Source organism: Falco rusticolus, chromosome 6 (genome assembly GCF_015220075.1).
Source record: "Falco rusticolus isolate bFalRus1 chromosome 6, bFalRus1.pri, whole genome shotgun sequence".
NCBI classification, from domain to species: Eukaryota; Metazoa; Chordata; class Aves; order Falconiformes; family Falconidae; genus Falco; species Falco rusticolus.
In genome coordinates, this window is record NC_051192.1 from 72,506,754 (window position 1) to 72,529,447 (window position 22,694).

At 37.9% G+C, this 22,694-nt stretch overlaps 1 long non-coding RNA gene across 2 annotated transcripts in view; it reads left to right on the forward strand.

The window, feature by feature from the left end:
* LOC119150216 overlaps nt 1–18,361 on the forward strand; it is a 37,501-nt gene extending 19,140 nt beyond the window's left edge. The window contains exons 5-7 of one of the 2 annotated variants that reach the window (XR_005104967.1): nt 265–322; nt 15,357–17,543; nt 18,189–18,361. This is a non-coding gene — a long non-coding RNA (uncharacterized LOC119150216). The remainder of the gene's footprint in view (nt 1–264; nt 323–15,356; nt 17,544–18,188) is intronic. The other variant, XR_005104968.1, reaches the window with a different exon arrangement.
* Nucleotides 18,362–22,694: the final 4,333 nt, after the last annotated feature.

The window sequence follows — 22,694 nt, forward strand, 5'->3', positions numbered from 1 at the left end:
TGCTCAGATGCTCCTCCCAGCTGAAAGCTGAGGGTGATATTTTTTGTTGCTTCAGGAGGATATTGTGTTTGTTGTAGTACTTTGAGAAATAGGCACAGTGTGTCCTGAAGGACTCTACTTAGTTAACAGCAAAATTCAGATTTCACTCCCTAGATTTCACAATTCAGGAAATAACATTTGAGCATTGTTTGAAATGGTTTAATTATTCGACTTCTTTGCAATCTTTTTAAATCCTCAAGTGGACCATTCAAATTATTTTCACAGTGAACTGCATCTATTTTCTTGTGACGTCAGCCCATCACGTATTGTAGACCAAAATCTAGTAAGTGCTAAATTTCTTTTTTTTTTTTTTTTAACAACTCTCATCTCTTTCTTTCTTATTTTAAGGTATAAAATTGTAACTATTTTATTTGGCTTTGTATGCGAATGTCAGACTTCCTGCCAAGGGCTGAAAAGATTTCACAATGGGTGCAGAATAAAAAAATGCCTGAAGCAAGTCTTTTGGGTGGCTTGCTCTTCCTTTCACATGGTTACAAAGAACTATACAGTATCCAACGGAGAGAAATTACCCCTTGAATTATATATAGTAGGTTATATTTTAGTAACAATTACTACTAAATCTACCTGCATATTTTCTTCATTTTAATAAACTCTGTTGAGGTGAATATGGTATGTAGCACAATTGATAATTATGAATTTGTGATGAATTTTAAGGTTTGTAGTTTGATTCCTTAACTTTCAGTACACTCATGAGCAGAACACTGTCCTCATAATCTCCTGCAAGTACCACATGACATTACAGCTTGATTTACATACTGCAATGCTTCAGGTGAAAGCAGGCTTGAAAGAACTAAATTGTGAAGACAGATATTGCAGCTAAACCCAAATATGCTGATGCTCAATCAAACCTGATCTGCCGAAATGAAAAATTTTATTTTAAATTCCAAGACTTACATCCTGTATGGCTAGAAGGGTAGGGAGTTTGTTTTGGAGAAACTAAAACGATATAGTCTAGGTCATGTCAAAGCTGGCAGAAACATCATTTGTGTTTGTATCATAATAAAGAAGATTTACTTATTCCAGGCGATAAGTTGTCGACTTGTTCTTAGCTAGGTAGGTGGAGAGCTTTTGAAGGGTCTAACTTAGACCTTCTCTGCTCACACAACAGAGCCCCTTGAGAGACGCAAAGGCTTTCCTAATGCCCGTCATTTCAAAACTCATGAAGTAACCACTCATTTGAGTCATGAATTAATAGAGGTTGCTTTACCTTTCCCAGCACAAACAGGTCCTGCTGCAAAAAGGGATAATGAGCAAAGCACTGTTGTCCTGCCCATGCTTTTTAAGAACGGAGAGGAACACAGAGAAAATTGGGAGCTCTGAGCAGCAGTAGCTCTAAGAGGCAAAGTTAAGTGGAGCCCCTTCTGCTAGACTACCTCTTCAAATCAAAAGTGCTCCCATTTAATGTTCATTGACAATAGCTGTCTGCTGGAGATTGGCTTTAGCTTGCTTGGAAGCATTTGTGTCTGTGAGATTGGAGTAACCTGGGATTCACGCAGGGGTTTTTGCCAGGCTAGGCTCCTATTGCTCTTTTTCTTTTTGGCTAAATGCTGTCTACATTGGTAACAGCTTCGGCTAGATGATGTTCACAGTATGAATTTGCTCAGTACCTAAGTGATACTGAGACCAGCACACTGTATTTCCTTTAATAAAATTTTATTTTCATAGGCAATGAAACTATGTAGATAAAATGAAGTGTCTTGTTTGCTTCTGGTCCTATTCAGTCTTTGTCCACAATAGCTGCAATCTGATTGGAATACCTAATCTACATGAGTCACTTTTCTAAAAACTTTTAAGATATGTCCTAACACAAAGATTAAATTATACTAATTCCCACTTTGCTTCAGCCCAAGTTCCCCAAAAAGGACTTATCTATTTGGTTGCTGTAGCAGAATCAAAAACCTTCCCAATGTGCCTCCAGTCTGTCACAGGAGCAAAGTTCAGAAGCCGATGTGTAAAGACTGGAATCAGCCAAGACAGGAAATTTCAAGGACAGTCTGTCTGGGACATTTATTGACCAGTCACCTGCTGCTAGAAGGTGCCTTCTGCACTCTGGATTTCTAGTGCCAAAAATATCTTCTCTTTCATAAAAGTCTAAAACTTGCTGGTTTGTTTTTTTAGTGTTTGTTTGGGTTTTTTTTCCCCAAAAAATACATCAGAAAGAATTATCCTTTTCCCTAGTAATGTATAAGCATTTAAAGCCATCATTCAGAAGTAAGAAGATTTCTCTCCTTGACCCGAGAGTACCCCAGCTTGTACTTTCCACTTTCCAGTTATAGCTGTTGCTGTGGGATGAGCAGTTGGCTGCCTGGGACAGGGCTTCCACTTTTCCCTACCGGGACTCAGGATCTGGGGGAAAGGGCTAGCAATACAGAAAGATTTTGGTAGTCAGTGAATCAATTTATAGGCGTTCCAGATATTTTTGCTGGAGAACAGGGTTGGCATGCACCTGAGGACCGTGGCTTGGGGTGACGGGAAGGGTGTCTGCTGCAGCCCTGCCTGAGAAGATGCCCTGCCATCTTTCCTCACAGCCACCAGTCCAGTCCAGCACCTCTGGCCCCACTGCAGCACTCACCTGGATGCACTCAGAGTGGCAGCATCCTGCTGCTTTCCTCCCAAAGGAAACTGGCCTGCCCTTGCCAAGAGGTTCCAAAGACCCAGGAAGGTGGTTTGTTTGTTCCTAGTGGGAATTGCTGGGAGAAGAGGAACAGGGAACGCTGTTCTTACACCCTAGAAGAGCACAAAAGGAGGAATTTGATGACTAAAGGAGGGAAGGAAGAGCATCCTCTGCCTTTACCTCTCCCTGAAACACATCCATAGTTTGTTACAGAAATCTCTCTCTAAAACTATCCAGACTCCTGTCTCCTACACAGACCTTTCTGACTTCTGCTTCTTACACAGGTCCTCTCTACCATCCTACTTTTAAGAGAGCCAGCTGCCTTGCCAGTTCTCCCGCTCCTCGCCCAAAAGCGCTCAAAACATCCTCTGCCTCGCTCAGCCTTCTCTTTGCCCACCCACATACAAATAATCACCTTTCAGTTTCCCTTCTTCCTCCAGTCCAGTCATCTTCTCAAAACAAATTAACAATTGTAGATTTAGGAATTTTCAAATTAGGAAGTGACTTTGTAGGATATATACACAACACTTAACTTTAACCATCCTTACTATGATTTACAAACGATGTTTAAACAGTATTTAAGTTTTTGTTTTGTTTTATGAATCCTGGTATAGACTTATTTTGTATTCCATTTAGAAAAAAACTCATTAAAAATGTAAAGTGACTAAAAAGGAAGACAAAAGTATGTTATTAAATAGAAATATAAGTAAAGAAACTTTTATGGGTGAAAAACTTAGTGTTATATTATTTTTTTATTTTGAACCAGTAATGAGCCTCAAAGTCAGTCTAAACTAATTCTAATTGAGCTTCCTATGTGATGTGGTTGTCACTAGAATAACAGCATGCATCAGTGGGCTGTAGTTATTTTTTTGGTTTCATTCTATTTCCTTCTCTTTGGCATTTTATAAAACATTATAAATTTATAATTTTTTTTTCCTAAAAGACTCAAAACGAATTGATTTTTATTTACCTATAGAATTCTGCTTTTTGAGGTGCAAAATGAAAAGGGAAAAACTCAAAATCTGGTAAAAGCCCCTGTGGAGCCCTCTCTAACTAACTGTATGTTACTGAAGGATCCCCAGGAGTGGAGAAAGGCACTTGCTATAACAGTTTCTATGGAAATGGAAAATAACCACTTTGAAACTTCCTAAGAAAAACAGGCTGGCTGTATGAATGATGTTATCTTTGGTACATCTTTTCAGACAGAAAACTTGCCAACTTTCAGCTCTAATAGTGACATGAAGTGCTGTTAGTCAAATTAATATAATCTGTTTGTGCAGCTTTATTAGCTTAACTTGTAAAAGACAAGTGGATTCATGCACGTGACCATGTTCAGCTAGTCATATTTAGACATCTTGCCGTCTTTTTGTATATAGTGTTGTTTAGTCATCATTTGAGTTATTTTCTGCTTTACTTGTCTGTTGGTCAATAAAAATCTGGCTTTGTAACACCAGGCTGCTGTGCAAACTCCAATTACACAACCTATTATGTAATACAGTTGTGAAAACACTGAGGAGCCACCTGGCCAACAAGTCCTTCTACAGATGTCACAGTGTCATATCTTACAGTCCTGAGTCCTTTGCAAAATTCAGGTCACTGAGCATTTAAAAGCAAGCCTCAAATGCAAAACTGCCTGAAATCGCTGTAAAGATTTTACAACTCAGTTTTCTCAATAGCAGCAGCAAAGCATGTTTGAAGCTCTGCGAGGTATTTTAGGACAAAAGGAAACCAATGAGTTGTTAAGCAATAAAACCAGAGTAAATATAAGTATTGCAGATTCAATTTAAACAGTCCCTTTTCTGTTGAAAAAATAAAATGAAAAAAATCTTTCTAAAACTAATTTGATTATCTTGACCTCTGGAAAAAAGTAACTGAGCATAAAGGCTTGAACTGCGTTCTCACTCTGACGGTGTTCTTGCAGCTTAGGATAATACATTTCTAGCTTCACTGAAGTTGGTGACATAAGTCCTGCTCTCTTCAATGGCCTGGTACTTTGCTCTGTGGGAGAGAACTAAATCCCTTGGTTCTATCAAACAAGTAAAGCACCATGTTTTTTCTAGTATGAAAGCAGGTAAGAAGTTAGAAATACCCTATTCCCAACTTCAGAAACAGATGCATCTAGCGTCTAACATCCTTGAGAGCAGTTGCAGAAATGACACAAAAATACCAGGCACCTTGAAATGACCATAACTTTCAGAGCATGGATCGCTGAAATAACATAGTTCCGGCCTCATAGAAATATAAGAAACAATAGACAGAAACGATAGAACCAAATCTCAAACTTAATTTCCCATTGTACTCTTACTAGGTGATTTCCTGATATTTAAGCAGTTCCTTTTCAGGCTTTTGCTGTGTACATACTTTCAAAATATGCAGCATAACTCATATTTCTGCAGCATTTCTTTAATCAGAATTTGTGGGATAAATCCCCACCTAAAACAGAAAACTGAATGATTGTTCACCCCTTGTTCACATATCTTTTGCTGGGAAAGTTTGATGTGCAACCAACCACTTACACACTGTTAAGAGGAAGAGAAAAACAAACCAAGGAGTTCTCATTAACAAATCTTCAGTGATGTTGCTTACTGCTGGCTTGATAGCAAAACTGGTACATTTTTATCACAATTATTGTATTGAATTTTCATGGCAAGGTTTTGGCAATCATAGAAGTAAAAATAAATGTTTATTGAGTAGCTATTTAGATGATGAAGCTTTTGTTTTGTGTCATAATCTTCAGTAGGAGACAATGTAGCATGGGAGCAAAGGATTTTATTGATTACTTTTCTGTTTCGAATGAAATCTTACGACATCCATAAAAGAGGCATATAAATCGAAGAAAAATAATGCTTTACAGTATTTGAAAGACAAAATTATGTCACCAAAGAATGACATGCTTGAAAATGAGTTGTTGTGAGTAAAATTACATACAAGCTGCTCTGAAGTTTTATTAATAGAAAGCTACAAGACGATATAATTAATACCAATCACCTAATACTAAAGACCCATCTATTGAAAGCATGTCCTTTCAAGCAATAGAATGTTAGTGCAATAATGTTGGTTTAGTTTACTTGGACTCACATACAAATCTGAATTTCATTGCATGACTTTTTAGTGAACAGGCTGAAAGAACTGGAAGCTGACAACATATGTGTTGATTAGATACTTTGCATGTTTAATTGTAACTTTAAGGGAAAACTCTTCATTATGTTTTTGCAGGGCATTCCAAGAATCATTTATTGGCTAAAGCTTAGTGAATATTTTTACCAGCAACCTGAGCGTGAACACTCTCAGTTCACTGTCTATGTATAACCAGACTCAGTGTATTTTATTTAAAATATATTTTATCAGATATAGTCCCTTAGTATTGTTTGACTATTAAACTGTGATAACTAGTGTGTGACATAATTTTCATTAAGTAATAAAGAGAACATGTCACTTGGGAGTCAGGGCAAGTGTGAGGGGATGAGAAGACTGAAATCCTCCACCTGCAAGCGCAAAGTGCAAGATCAGACAGGGCTCAGTCCCAGCCACAGGGGCTTCCCTTATAGCCCCTGTGTTGGTCTTCAACCTCCTTATGACCTCCTCTCTCCCGCTCCTCCCCTAGCACCGGCACCATTTTGTGGACAGAAAAATAAATCAAGCACTTTGAATTTTAAGGGAATAGGCTCTGGATGTTTGGAACTCAGCTGCCACAGACCACATTGATTGGAACTAGCTGTCTTCTTGGGTGGCTCGTGTTAGTAATCAGTTAAATTTAATGGCTGAAGGAAGCAGATCGCTGTCAGACTCTTTGGCTATGTATGTGCTGCTAAATATAACATGCAAGAAGCTGTTCTCTGATCCTGCAAGCAAATGATACATCACAGCTCGTATAGTTACAGCTAAGCACTCTTCCTCAAGCACAGCCAGTTTGTGCGTGTGGCAGGGAAAACACCAGCAATTGAGCAGTATGGACAATTGCAGATCAGTGCTTGAGCTCATGTTCAGATCTATCTAATGCTCTTGGCTGTGGATGTTGAATAAGCAAAACACATTAATGTAATTAAAGGCATCTAAAAACCACCTTTAGTAGATCAGTTAAAAGCATCATTGACACTCTGGAAACGTGCAGGACTGGTAGACACTTCAATGTCGTAACTGTAAATTATGAGTGCTAGCTAGTCAGAACACGGTCTTATTTCTGACAACAGATGGCCTGGCTATTAATAAGCCATAGTCTTAACCTGAGTTAAGAATTAAATTGGAAATCAGAAATGTTCAGGGGGTACAACATTCTGTGTAAAATACAGAGATTTTTCTGAAAAGATGAGATAAAAAAAAAAGCTGTTCATCTCTACTCTAGGGCAGCAGATGCAGTCTTCCCTATAAGTTTTTGAGGCTAATGAAGTCTGTGATAACAAGCTAAATCATGATCAGAATACAGGCCAAAGCTCATAGATATGTTAAGGAAACCCAGAGTTAACGCTTAAGCAAGGAGTTAGAACGTGCTGAGAAAGAAGATTGTCCAGTCTTGACTGAAAGCTTGTTCTTTGACACAAGACAAACACTGAGAGCCAAAACTACTGCCGACAAAAGCAGGTTGAAAGTCATGAATAATTCGAAATCAAAGTTCCTTATGAAAAGCTAGAGTGTGGTGTCCTGTCCAAAACATCATCCAAATGTAACCATCAAAACCATGTGCATCAAGTGGGAAGATATCTGAAGCACACTGGGAGCATGTGCCTCGTGGTCAAAGAGGATGACAGCACTGTTGGCTCCCAGGAATTCCTCATGGAAGAGTAGTTGCAAGTGATGAAGAAAGCAGTTGCCATGAAATCAAGTGGTATGTATTAGTTTTACACTGGGCATACGTACATGCCTGTTATATCAGAACCAGCAGGATTAGTACTAAAGGAAGAGATACATGGACCAGTAGTTTCAGGTAACTTAATTCTTCCAAGTGGATTATCTAAATTTTATATTAACCATACCTTCCCCCATTCCTTCCTCTCCTATGCACATATCACATACAGAACTGTCCATAAAATGCATAATAAAGAAGGCTTAATACAAACAGGTCAAAATCTGCCTGTTGCTATGTAAAAGTACCCCTCTTTTGAGTGAAAACTGCATAAACAGGACTTTTTAAGCTTTGAGAAGAAAATGTACTAAATGTACTCTCACAGGGCAATTCATGTGCTTGCTATTATCTGTATTTTTGTTTTATCTAGTTTTTCCCAGTCCTCCATTACCCCTGATAACTGAGGGATGACTGTGTACACTTAAAACTCACTGCTTAATGGGAAGAGTTCTTTTCACAGAAGGTCTAAAGACCTAAATGCATGCCTTTGTGCAATTGGGAAAGCTGTAATTATGATACCATTGGGGAAAAGAGACCAATACAGGATTAAATGTGTGTCATGATGTTGTCAAGTCAGAGCTCTCATGAAAAGGTAGTGAATCAAAATAAGAAAGAATTTGAGGAACTATCAAGGGAATGGAGAACCTCTCAATGGAGAGTAGATGGGAATTGGAGAAGTTTATATAAAAGGAATATATTTATGTAATTTTGGATATTGATTCCGAAGCTGTATCTTTTCTTTAGAGGTATTGGACCTTGAGCAGAAAGGGGATCCATGGAAGATCAATGGCTTGCATTACACAGGCAACTTACCTAATGGTAGTGATCCCCTCTGGTCTTCAACTCTGTATCATGGCGGAATTACAGGAATCCACAGCAAACCACATTTTCCCTCTCAGCATTCCCAGAGAGCATAAGTATTGTGAACCTTTTTGGAAGTTAATTCAACTCTGTTGGCTGACTTAGAAAGAGAATTTAGGACCATGGTTCACCTCAGATTTGGGCTTAGATCATCACTAGTACATTTGTATACTTCTCTAAAATGCTCCTGTGTTGGCCAGAATATGGAAGAGAATGGAGAGTTAATTACAACTTTCCTGAGGTACAAATGAGTTGGAAATTCACTGAGCAGTTTCTAATCCTCATTGTCCCGGTTTTCCATTGCTGTAAAGGTTTGGAAGAGTGCTGTCACCTTTTGATTGTGAAATGAAAGCTGATGTTCCTATGCGATATACAATGAGATACATGTTATAAAAACAAAACATACAGAGAAGTTGTGATTGTCACTTCTGAGTATTAACATTATCATATGATGGCTTCCACTTGGATAAAATATGTGTCTATATCTCATGCTTGTTTATTTGCAGATATAGTGAGAACTGGTTGAACACCCTGTAGCATATCAATGAAAACTCTTAGTTTCTGCAAGCTAGAACTAGCAAGACACACCTTGAGTGGCATGAGAGACTAGTAGGCGAGCAACATGCTTTTCACACATTAATATGCATGGCATAAGTTTACGGTATGTTGAGGACAGTAAACATGTCTTGAAGGTCAAGGTCCTGCTCAGAAAGAAAGTGTTATGATTTGGAAACACAGTTTTGGGTAAGGCGCTGTAATACAGCCTACTCTTCATTTAATTGTCCTGAACGTGCTGGTTAATCATGTGTGGGATGAACTTCCAAGTAATTTGAAGAGTATCATTAAGGAAAAGTAGACAGAACAAGGCACCCTGTGCCAACATTGCTAGAGCTGGCTCTTTCTTAAACACCTCCTACATACTTGATGCTGGGAGAAACATTACAGCTTGCACATTCCACCCCTACTGGCAAGCTTCATCTCAGATTAACAGTCATTGACAGCAAGCTATATAATTTATGAGGAGTGTGAATTATCTCTCACTTAGCATTTCTGCACAAACCTTTAGCAAACAATACAACTTATTCTGTATTTTCAGAAAAATCTTAGCCAGTATTTCAGCTCTTCTTGGGCTCTACCATAATATCATATCTGGATTTGTAAAAATGAAATGAAGGGTTAATGCAAGAAGGAAAGATTTAAATTCCTTATCTAAATCTCATCCATATCATCCACTTCTGACCTCAAATTAAAGTTTTCTTTCTAGAATAAAGAACTTAATAGAAAAAGATAACTTTTATAAAATCTCATATATAATAATCATTTTACTACATTTAAAAGATGACTTAAAACCTAAATTAAGATTCCAAAACTTTAAAAAATTCTATAACATTTTCAGAATAATATCTAAATTATATTTATTTTCCTGTCTTTGATAAAGGTTTATGTAACAGGATTTTGTTATTATATGCTGTCGTTTCTAGGATTTCTGATAAACCAGTTTCTAAACAGGCTGACTTTCAGATCTAAAATATTATCAACTTTATCTTCAACTTCCTAATACATTTTACTTGCTTGGATTTTCCCCACACACACCTCCAAACCCTTAGGCCATTCTTTTAAATTATCAAATTAAATTATTTAAATAAGTTTTCCAAATGTGGGATGATCATTTCTGTCAATTTTGAAAAGTAAGTGAAACAAAACAGAAAGTTTTAAGAAAAGATAAAGCAAGAACTTGTCAGGGATAGTGTAGGCAGCTATATCTTAGTCTCAGAACAAAGTTGTATATCAGATAGCATGGTGAGGGCCATGCAATTCTACCTTTTTTTTTTTTTTTTTTTTTTTTTTAATGTATAAGCTACCTTGGGTTAATGGTATCAGAAACTTACGTTGAGCTACAAGTTGAAGTATAATATGTTAGGCGTGTAAATTAAAATTAAGCTGTTCATTCTCAGAGGATCATAGAAATAAATTAAATATTTTGCTGAAGTGCTTTTTTATTATTTTGGTTGGGTTTTTTTTTAAGAGGACATTTGAAACTTGAAAAATCTACAAAATTTCATCCTAGGTATTCAAAACACAGAAAGCATTATCCTAAAAATTTATTATTACTTTGATAGAAAAATATAGTTAATTCTAAAATACATTGTACAACCAATTACAATGTCACATGAAACTTGGCATATCTCAAGTGCTTACTACGTGTAATCCTTCTGGGAATTTTTGGTGCTTTATAGGCGTCAATTTATTATCTTTATTATACAGCACTAGAACGTAAAAATTATGGAGGAAGTTGTGATTCAGTTTTTAGTAGAGCCCTTGTGTCCCTGAAGCAGAAGACATTTCCCCCATCCTATTAGGCAGCAAGGAGCATCTCAAAAAACATATCTCAGAAGGAGGTTTTATTTGTCTCTTCCTAAAACTTATAGTGTAAAGGGGTGTTGCTGAGTGCAAAATGCATGCATGTTTAAAGGCAAAATGGGTTACAGGTGAAGCACGAAGTTTCTATCAAGGGAGCCCTACATACCCAGCGATACAGTATGAAGCAACCTGGACATGAAGAGCAGATGATCAGGGGGTTATAACTAAAGGTTATATGTATGGACTCTGATGTGCCATTTCCATTTCAACCTAGAATTACATCATCCTCCTTATTCTGTTTCATAATATCTTAATTTCAAAATGTGATTTGAAGGGTAGCATCACCTTATAAGAATACTTCTACCCTGGAGAAACAGTGGAGGGTAGGGATGCTATTTTCAGGAAAGGGACATTGCAGTCATCTTTTTCTTCTCCAGATGGCTCTTGGATGCTGGTTACATTTGGATTGGATGGTCGCCTGGGTGCTTTCACCCAGGCAGTTAAAATGAAAACTAGCTGGTTAACGTAAAAGCAGGTTACCAAACACCAGGAAAGTGAGAGTTACATAAAGAAAAGAGCTGAAACACCTACCAGGCCACACAGGGAGCTTACCAGAGGACTCTCTCCCAGCTCCTGCATTGCTAAACCTTTCCAGACTGCATGTCCACCCTTAATGACTGTATGAAGCAAAACCATCAGTAATCTACACCTGTAGCAGGGATTGTCTTCCATGGTATTGCAAAGATGTGATCAACAATTTTGCCTGATGTGCCTTCTGTTCATGAATGGAAACCTAATAAAATGACATAAACAACCCATTTTACAACAGGAAAGCTGTAGGCAAATTACAGGGCACAGACACAGCTAGAACTTGTATATTTTGTTTTAATTTTAACTTATTCCATATTTTGCATATTTTCCCTATTTTTCCTTTACAGCTCTGTGTTCTAAATGGCTATGGAAGTAAATGTAAAGTAACTATCTAGTTTATATGAACTAAAAACTGAATAAGGCCTGTAAATTATAAATTTTATAATTTTTAGAAATATTTTAAATACTTAGAAAAATATTGACTGGGAATGGAATAGAAGATCCCATAAAAACAATACACGCTTTACCCTACATCATGTTGGAGTCAAGAAGGGTTTGTAAATGCAAAAGAAATCAGGAAATTACTTTCATATAATGAGGAATGGAGGTGGATGGTCAGGTTATCTAACTCTGTAGTTAATCACAAGGCATATTTTCCCCTGTACACAGTGAGTATTTTTCATCTCTATACAGCTTCAGTGTACAAATATTACTTTGAAATATCCTGTTTCTTTTATTCCTCCTATTAGATATCTATCTATATTTATTTAAAACTTATAGATTGGCATTTTCTCTTGTAAAATGAGCACAAGAATTGTTGGTTTTGCTTCACAAATGCATACATATTTAACAAGTTAGCCAATCCAAATTACACTCAGGTGGAATAGTATGTATACTACACAGGGTATTCCTATACATACCTTGCCATCTGAAAAATAGGAAGTAACAATCATTGTAGCAGTGATTAATATCTCAAGCCAAATGAGTAAGTGAACAGACATTAGCTAGTTGTCAGGACTGTCTCCCAGATATGGAAGGAGAGTAGATCAGACATCCCACTGAATTCTCTTCAGCAGTTGCTCATTTATGTAATCTGAGCAAGAAGATGTTTATTAAAGGCTCCCCTGTCTTTGCAATCATCAATAACAGAAGTCGGGGGGTGGGGGGTGGTCCCTTAAGTACAATGCCAGTTTTTGACATCTCTGATGTAACTCCAATGAAACTCAAGCAAAGCAAACCTAGTATTATCCATAGGTTCCTCAGGGATATTGAGACAGCAGCAAAACCTGCTTAACCTGTTTGCTTTCCCATACTCCTAGGCTTTACGTAGCTGCCTTATGCCAACCTCCTGTTTAATTGTTTGATTTAATTGTTTCTCATAGAATAATTGTTTTTTCTAACCACATCAACAGCTGTTATACAGTTTTGTTGTTTTTCTTGCTTTCATTTATAGTCACTACATTTTGTTTGTTTGCTTTTGACATTGAGGAGTTTTTACCTCATCCAGTACTTAATTTAGGGCCCTAATGTTTCTCCATTCCCTGTGTCATAGAAAGAGATTAGCAAAGCCAGAAAATTTCATGAGATGAAATTAGCTGAAATTCTTTCAATTATGTCTTCTCATTGTGTTGAAAGAAGACAGGGCCAACAACCTGTAAGTTCTGCTTGTCCTTGGGGATCCTAAAAAAAGAAAAGAGACAGAGACAATGGGATGGGCCAAATTGCTCCTTTGAAAGGGTGGCTGCTGCAACAGCAATACAGCTGCTGGAAAGCATTGTAGGCAAATACTCAGCCCTCCCTCTGTTCTAACAAGCGTGAAATGAATAAGCATGAAGAACTAAACATTTGTCTAACTTCTGTGATTCACTCTCTCATGAACATCTGCAGCCATACCAGTGATTAAATTTAAAAAGCAAACAATGAAAAGCGATGCTCTGCTTGCAAAACTCAGCTGCTTTTTACAGGCCACTCTAAAAAATTCCTTCAGCTGAGTGATGTTTTCTGTCATGCCATATCCCATTACATAGATCCAGTTCCATTGACATTTGTTCAAAACCAAGAACAGCCTAACACGTTCCTATCATGCATCCCAATAGGTACTGCACAGTATTGTTATTTTGAAGGAAATCTCTTAACTTGTTAGAACTTGATTGTGCAAAGGCACATGGTATTGCATGTATTTGCCTGTTAAATGCTAAGTGAAGGTCTTAATTGCTGCGTTTTCAGCTTTTCTCTCACTTCCCAGGGCACGTTACCTGTGCTTTAGGTGCTCAGCAGCAAGTTGTTGTTCTGATCACATTTTATCCTATCAGGACTTTCTGTTTCCTCCCTCAGTTTGCAAACAGTTCAATTACTGACGTAAACATTTGCCGGGTTTTATCAATACTCAGTGGAAACCCCGTTATTTTCACTCTGCCTGGCTCACACAGCATGGATGGAAAGCCTGCATCGTAAATATCTGGTGTACGGGGAGGTGTACACAGAGGAGCTGGGCAGTGTCCAAGCCTGTGGTGCATTCCGGTCTGCTGGAATCCACAGCTCAGTGTTCAACTCTCACTGCAAAGCTTCTGCCAATGTCAGCACAACCCCTCTCATATTTTAGCTCATCTCCACCTTTATCAGCAGTTTAAGCTAGAAAGCCAGGCTGCGAATGTGACCAAGTGAGGTAGGCATAAGTGCTTTCTACCACTCCAGTGTAGTGCTAGCCTTATTAGATGTCTGGGTATGGCCAGTATGATTACTGGGTTTTCCAGACGTCTTGGTTGCAGTGCCAACAAGCTTCTTAAAAGCCTGCATATGCTCAGTTTTGGGTGGTTTCAGTGTGGCTCATGTGGGACTGACACCACTTTGCTGCTGGGCTGGCAGCATTAGGCTGGCTCTCCGGCTGCCACCAGCCCACAGCCAGGAGACGATAGTGAGTGGATACATCCTGGTCATAGCTCTGACAGTGCCAGCCTTTGAACACTGACACAGGGTGAACAGAGGTTTGGGACTGATGAGTGCTGTCTAATCGCAATGGGGGAATAATCCCTGAAGATGGACAGAGAGAGGATGGCTCTGGGACACCAGAATTATCACGGCTTATAACCAGAAACAAGTGCCCAGTCCAGAGTTCTCCACACTATCCTTTAGCAAAGTCAAACAGGCACCTGGGTAACTCTCACACTGCTCCAGGACCTGAAGGTGCAACCAATCCTTGGTTGCAGAAAGGCACTTCACTACATCCAGGACATGGTGCCTTTCTTCCTCTTGAAGTTGATTGACCATGCTGATCCTTTCTCACAGAGTTGACCCTTGTAGGGTGCTGGGTGACTGAACTGCTCATCCAGCTCATCCATACTCAATTGTATCATGGGCTGGATCAAAATAAGTGTGGCCAGCAGGCTGAGGGAGGTAATTCTGCCCCTCTGCTCCACTCTGGTGAGACCCCACCTGGAGTACTGCATCCAGCTCTGGGGCCCTCAGCGCAGCAAAGACATGGACCTGTTGAGGCAGGTCCAGACGATGGCCATAGAAATGATCAGAGGGCTGGAACACCTCTCCTATGAAGAAAGGCTCAGGGAGTTGGGATTGTTCAACCTGGAGAAGAGAAGGCTCCGGGGAGACCTTATTGCAGCCTGTCGGTACTTCAAGGGGGCTTTTAAGAAACATGGGGACAAACACTTTAGTGAGGCCTGTTGTGATAGGACAAAGGGTAATGATTTTAAACTAAAAGATAGTAGATTTAGACTAGATAATAGGAAGATTTTTTTTTACAATGAGGGTGGTGAAACACTGGCACAAGCTGCCCAGAGTGGTGGTAGATGCCCCATCCCTGGAAACATTCAAGGTCAGGTTGGACGGGGCTCTGAGCAACCTCATCTAGTTGAAGATGTCCCTGCTTGTTGCAAGGATTTGGACTAGATGACCTTTAAAGGTCCCTTCCAACCCAAACTATTCTATGATTTCATGATTCTAAACCTGGCCTCATGTCTCTTCTCTGCATGATGGACTCCATATGCACACCTTTCGCCTTCTACCTCCATGCAGCAGGACCTGGGAAGAGCTTCGGCAGAAATAAAAGTATGCTAAAGCTGTGGCGTGAAGGAAGATGAGGACCAAGAGTGCTTCTGGAGGATGGCCTGGAGTTCCTGAGGAAGGCACGCTAGCTAGGTAAGATGAGCCTTGCAGGACAAGTGAGAACAAAGTAGGATGCAGTCTTTCTGGGGAGATGACCTGTGCTGGAAGAAACTACGTATAGGGTATGTTCACATCCTTATTCTTTCTTCTGTTAAGATGAAATGAGGAAAGCCCTATGAATAATATGGTATTTTCTCACTATTTTTTCCCTACCTGGATCAGTATGATCATACAATCATTTTGAACACGTGTGGAAATGAAATGGCAAGACTAATTTGAATCCAGAACTGTTTAACTACTTCTGAGACATTTGAAAAAAGCAGCTCAGAAAACAAAACAGCAACTAGATATAAATTGCCATTTTGCCTCTATGGCTTCAACTGCTATGCTGTATCATGTCATTCATTTCCAAACATAATTTCTCTTTGGAAAGGCGTTTTCCACTAGGTTCCAATAACTATGACCTCACAATTCAAACTTTCTTTTCATTATGGAAATACAAATATTTATTTTGTGTGTTTGTTGAAAACCTGCTTGTTATTAGCCCAACAAACTATTTTTCTGGAGTTCTGCAATATGACTGTAATGGGGCCAGTTTATGAAATTTGGATGTTTTCATCCTGCTGTAGTATCTAGCTCAGTACTTCTCCTATACTTGCCAGCCATCTCAAATACAAGTAATTAGGTTCTATGGGTCTAATTTTAATTGGCTGTTGTGCCCTATGTTGTGTTTTCTTATAGAGTTGCAACGAATTGCTGTGCTCTTAAATGAGGCAAGAAAGAAGAAATAGATTTTATTAAACTGAGATACTTGTGAGTTATAGTAAAGGCAGCCACAAATTAGCATGGTGTGGGATCCTCCCTGAATAGATCTCACCTACCAGAACAATGCATTGTGAAATTCCCTGTTTCATGTTATTTAGAGTTTTCAGATCTGAAGGCAGGGGGGAAAGATTGTCATGACAATAGTGGTAATAGCTTTTACTGCAAATATTTTGGAATATAATATTTATTATAATGTTTATGGAGCAATCAGATTCAGGATTGTGTCACCAGGTCTGAAGATGCCTTTAGGAAAGATGTTACTCGTGGTCTGAAAAAACTGCAATCAGTTTATTAACAGTCATGTGAGTAATCTGTTTGAGAATTCAGGACCCAGCGATGACCCTCATGGAAAACATGATAGCTTCTTTCATTTTGGTGTTGCTGATTCTGATCTAGCTTCACCAATCTGTCAAATATCAGCTGTTTAAATTAGGATCGTTGGGGCTTGTCTTGTTCTGTCCTTCAGCCAGTCACATGCTTTACTTAATTTGCAGTACTACACTGTCACTCTTCCCAACCCCTTATCCAGTGCTTCATATATTTTGGTTGGTTTGATCTGTTTTTCTGCAAACAGAAAGATACTGCATGCTGTGTCACCAGACCTCAACTTTTGCTAGTACTTTGCACAGTGTACTCAAAGAAATACATAGAGGACATAACTTCTAGCTTCAGGCTTTTGCTTAGGCCAGGATCCATTCTGCAACTGGATGCTTCAGAAGAGGAAAAGACACAGAGATCTGGATTTGCTTACCCATAATCCTGTAGCTATGAAAATAAATATAAAATATTATTGTTAATCAGGAAGAGCATTGCAACTTCTGAGATTACAAATTCAATAAATTATTAAAATGCTGATGAATATTTTTTGTTAAAATTCTGTTTGGAATAAATTCCATCAAAGATTAAATATTACAGGCTTTTCATACAAAAAACTTCCAAGAAATCTATTTCCTTCTCTCCACATGATGAAATGCAGATAGTGAATAATGGAATGAATGAGAACTTTGTGTTAATATAAAATAGAATTTTAACAGAAATGTCATTATTTTGGGGTATTTTTTTAAATATGAACTTAGAAAATAAAATATTTCTATTTATTTTCAGAAGAAAAGTATTCTCCACTTCAACCAAAAGTTAGAGAGTTGATGCACAGACTGGATGAATTTCTAAAATTTATCATCTTCTTATGGCAGCAGGACTTCTGTTATCAAAATGTATCATCTTTAACCACAGAATTTGAGTTATGTCTCCAACAGCTGGTAATTGGCAAAGGTAGGAACAGGACCTGCATCCAGTAGCTTCCAGACCAGTGCCCTCTGTGCTGAGCCACGCAGAGAACACTTTAAAATTTATTACATATATTATGTCTGTTAGAAATGCGTATGTTACTGTGTGCTAAACTGGGTAGCTGCTACTCTCACTTCCACAAGTAGTCCTCATGACATGAACTTTATAATGTTGCAAATCAGAGAAGTATATTTTTTATAGCATGTATTCAATACATAGAAACCATTTTTCACTGCTAGGGACAGTGGTGGGTCATCTGTTGATGGAAAAATCAGTTTTAACTAAATGGAAGTGACCTTTTGTCACTCTTGAATACAGCTAGACTGCCAGGTTGGTTTGCTTTCTTGTCTGCTCCAGGGCCAAGTCAACTAATCATTTTACACAGCATACATATTGGTTTACTCCCAAGGTCCAGTTTATAGCAATCCAATGAGTTCTTTTTGATGATGAAACCTTTGGTCAAAAAGAAAAAAAGGTTGCTGAAAGCTGAGTCAGTTTTTTTTGTATTATCCCAAAATGCCACATCCTAATTTATGTATGTCATAGATTTACATGTATAACAAAAATACCCAAGTGTGACAGGCTGTGAAACAAACTTTCCATTATGCACTTGTTTGTCTCTTTTTGCAGCATCTTCTGTTGAGGACAGAGCATGCAACTGCTCACAGTCTTTTCTCAGCCCACTGCAGAGAATTTGCTAGGTTATTTGTGAGGAAATTGGCAAGCCTGCTGTGTGTACTCAGGCATCCTGGGAATTTCACTAGTCAAAGTTGAAAAGTGCAAAAACTGTCAATCAGTGTGTATTTACCATTTTCCTTTCTTTGTCCAAGATTGATGCTGTTGGAGGAGGCAAAAGACTGTGATGAGACAAAAAAACCAGCATGCCTAATGCACAATTTATTCAAGAGTTGGTTTTTTCTCCAAATTTTATGGAACCTTGTGCACTCTGTCTCAAAGTTGCCGTAACACCTGATACACAATACAAAATACATTTATGCACAACACACAACATAAAGGGTACATATGACTCATTATCTTTATATTTCCAGAAAATGGTTCTTATCCAGTTTCCCCATCTTTACACAAATTTTCCAAGGTTTGTTTGAGAGCATTTATGTTTGAATATAATATCCACCCGCCCAATGAAAATTTCCATTTAAAAGACTACCACTTCACCCTGTTCTTACAGCACTTCTTATTGAGAGGTTTGATTTACTCTTCAAGTCTGAACTTTTAAGTCTTCTTGATAGAGGTAATAAGTCTTTCATTCTACTATACAGTAAGTCCTATCCCAATTCTTACTCCAGTCATTTATTTCTCTCTTCCTAGTCTGCTGTATTGCTATCTGCCCATTTATTATCCCATCTCCCTCACTGAATTGTGAGGGTTGCCAGTGTAAATATTAAAAGCCTGGGGTTTTAATCCAGCCATAACACAAAATGGTTGCTTATCCTGACATTCCTGTCCTTCCATTTTTTTCAGCTATGCTTACTCAGCTCTACTCTCTCAGAAAATAATATTCAGTAAGGACAGTACCTGCTGACAATAGCTCTTATGAGAATGGATAATACTGTTTCTTCCTCATTTTCTTGAATAATCCTAAAGGGGAAAAAATTGCACTTCAACCATCTATTCCTATCCGTCTTGTTTATTTATCACATTTATCACAATTTAAGGTGTGTTTCAGGTTTTAGAATTTCTTCCAGTAACAGAGACTTTCTTTACATGTTAGGTGTTCTTAACATTTAAAAACTTTGCTTTTAATCAGCTTTCAGCTTTGGAGATAAATTTTACTGTACAAAACCCTATGCTACTTTAGTTAAAAGACAACAATTCTGGGGCATCTACTTCTCAAATGTAAAATGACTTTGAAAGGGTAGCTTAGTCCCAGAAGCCACTTTTCGGTTATAGTTGCATACCTTTTCATGTAGAAAATGCACTTAGAATTATCTTTATCAGGGCCAAACACCTTTCCTACTTCATCTAATTCCCTGGAAATATTTCAGTTGAAACAGAAGAAAAAAATAGGAAGATGATTTTAATATGTGCTTTTCATCAGAGTAACACTTTAACCTATAGTAATGCGGTGTCTGCTATGGACTGTTGATATGATACAGTTTTACTCAGTTGAAAAGGGACCAAACAGAGGAATTAACAAAATGAACAAAGGATTTAAGAAGTTTAGCCCCTTTGCTTCATGATTTTTCCGAGGCTCTTAACTCTGAAATCTATTATCTCTGTACACCTGAAAAGGACAGGACTGGATATATTTTTCCTTAAATTCTGTAAAATTTTACCTTTGAAATTACTACTACAACTGTTGCATTAAGTTGACTGACTGATGAACTGTGGCTTCAGGTTATACTTTGAGTTCTCATAGTGCTTAAAGCAACAGGTTTCCAATGCTAATGGAATCTTTTAGACACTATATTATAGTTATGACCAATTTTTTTAGATTATTGTATATTTATAGTACTCAATCAATGGTTTTATCACACATTTCAGGCTTAGTTATTCATCAGCTACTGTGTGTGGTTTGAAATGATGTCTTCTTTCACATTCTTCATTACTTTACAAACCCTAGCCTAACTGAAGAATCTGAGGCAGCTGAGCTTGTTTGGAGTAGCAGAGTGAAGGCTAAGGAAGTTCTCACAGCAGGCAGCAACTCAAAGGGTAGCTACAAAGATGACAGAGCCAAAGTCTTCTTGGTAGTGGCAATCAATATGACAAGAAGGCCAAAAGATACACTGAACCTTGAAAAGTTCAGATTGGAAAGGGAGAGAGAGACAGAGAGAGAGAGGGGGGGGTGGAGTGGGGGTGGGGGTGTGGGTGGGGGTGTCTCTCACTCACTCACTCTCTCACCAGGAAAAAAATGCAACACTGAAACCCCTTATGCCATCCCTGGGGTTTTCAAAACAGACAAAACCATAGCTGAATGAATGTGGTGTTACTGAAAGTCCCACTCTTAGCAAGAAGTTGGACTAGATGTCATCTAGAAGTCACTTGCAAGCATCATTTCCATGATCTACAAGCTCTGTGCGATTTTTGATCCACCACAAAGCCAAAAGAATCTCTGCATCACCATCAACATGGGCAGATGCTGAGAAAAATCACAGCCATCTCCTTCTGCACTGAAGGTGTTACAAATTAAATGTGAAACCCTGCAGAGGTGAAATGTGGCATTTGTTCCTTTTATACTAACTTTTGTAGATAGAATGCTTTCCTTGTCCCTGCAAACCACACAGTTTTTTGAAGTTGTGCTGTTTTAAAAATAACTGTCTCCCCCAAAATTCCACACATCTAGCACAAAATCAAAACCTGGTGAATTTATTCACACTGCCTAACAATGGAGGCCTTCAGCAGATCTCATAAGTACTTTTAAACTACATTTTGGCTGCCTGTTTGAGGGGATGGAGCTTCAGAAACAATCATTAACTAACTTAGGTTTGTGTGTTTAAGTCTGTGTAAGTATATAGACTAGGAGGAAGTCTATTGCAAAAATTATTGTGCCCTTTTTTGCTTTCCTTTTTTTTTTTTAATAAATCCTTGTGCTAGACAGTAAAGAGTGCCTTAAACTAAGTAAAAACACAGAATGATGGCACTAAAGAGCCATATTCTTCAAAACACAACCAAGTATCTGTAGATATTCTCAGCTTAGCTGAAAACTGTTGCCTTAGAAATGACTAAATTCAAGTGGATTATCTGCAGCTCATTCTAGAGCTGACAGCTGTGTGGACCTCTTCTTTGATGGTGCTGTTGTCCTTTTTATAGCTGCATTTTCTCAAGGCTGAAGTATGTCAAGTGTCAAGACCTGGTGGGTTTTTTTTGTTCTTTTCTTATGCTATAAATCTGTAAATCCAACTCAATCTAAAGCCTGAGAAAAGGGAACTGGACTTTAAAAGCTTTAATTTCAAATAATATAAGCTTCTCCGAGTACCAGTTTGTGAGTACAAGTCTGATGTGTACTGAAATCTGGTATCTATTCTAACAAAATAAATTAGGTGTTGTACAGTGTAGGATTTATTTTAAAGCATATATTTTGAAAAAATGTATAATCCATGATAAAAATAAGACTATTTACAGCAATGTATCTCGAGAGCTCAAAACATAACTGGAGGATATAAACCTCAGAAAAAATAAACACTGGCAAAGTATTAAAAAATAACTTTTAAAGAATCAGATCAGAGAGATTACAAATACTGTGAGAAAAAAAGAAGAAAACCTGAATACTCAAAAGGAAACAATATCCAGCACCTTTTAAAAAAACTTGATGTAAAATGATGGTCAACTATTTCAAAAGAAGTACAATGAAGACAGAATGTAAGAATGAACCACTCTTGTACCAAGCAATGAAATATTCCATTCTATATTAAAGCTAGTTTTGTCTAGACATAAAACCAAGTAGTACAAAGAAAAAAATATTTCTCAAGCATGATAATATTGTTTGGAATTAAATCTCAGAGGTGAAAAACTCCCTTTCTATTTTCCTTTCAGACACTTCTCTAGCTAGGGTCTTGACTGAAATTTCATTTCATTGCTTTTGTTAAACACAGTACAAGGACTATTAAATATTTCTGCAGTAAAAATATTTGACATAGCTCTGGAGAATACACCATTGGACAGCCCTACCAAACCACAATATTTTACTCTGAAGCTGCAGGGTGAAAATATTTATTCTGCAATAATCTCTTAATTCATTATTTTTCATTGACTACCTCTTCCCTTCCCACCTCCTCTGTCTCTCCCTCCTCACACATCCACATTACTGAAGCGGTTTTGAATCTGTAGATACCTCAGAAGAACAGGGAACAAGTGTCTTTAAGCAACATTCACAATTTTCTGATTCTGAGTGAATCCAAGTGCTCGTGATGTTATGAGAATAATTCATACTTCCAGTTAGGCTAAATCATCTCTCAGTTGACACTAACAAAATCCCTGCAAAGTTAAGAAAGATACAGCCTCGTTCTTAGGTACAGATTTAAATAATAAGATTTAAAGAGCAGATAAATGTTTGTCTTTAGCAGGCCACCTGCTAAGATCCTCTTACACTGCTCTAGGTCTCTTACTCGATGAAGAGAAATAATAACAAATGTGAAGATGTTGCTATTTGAGAATCATCAGGATCATAAAGAATTT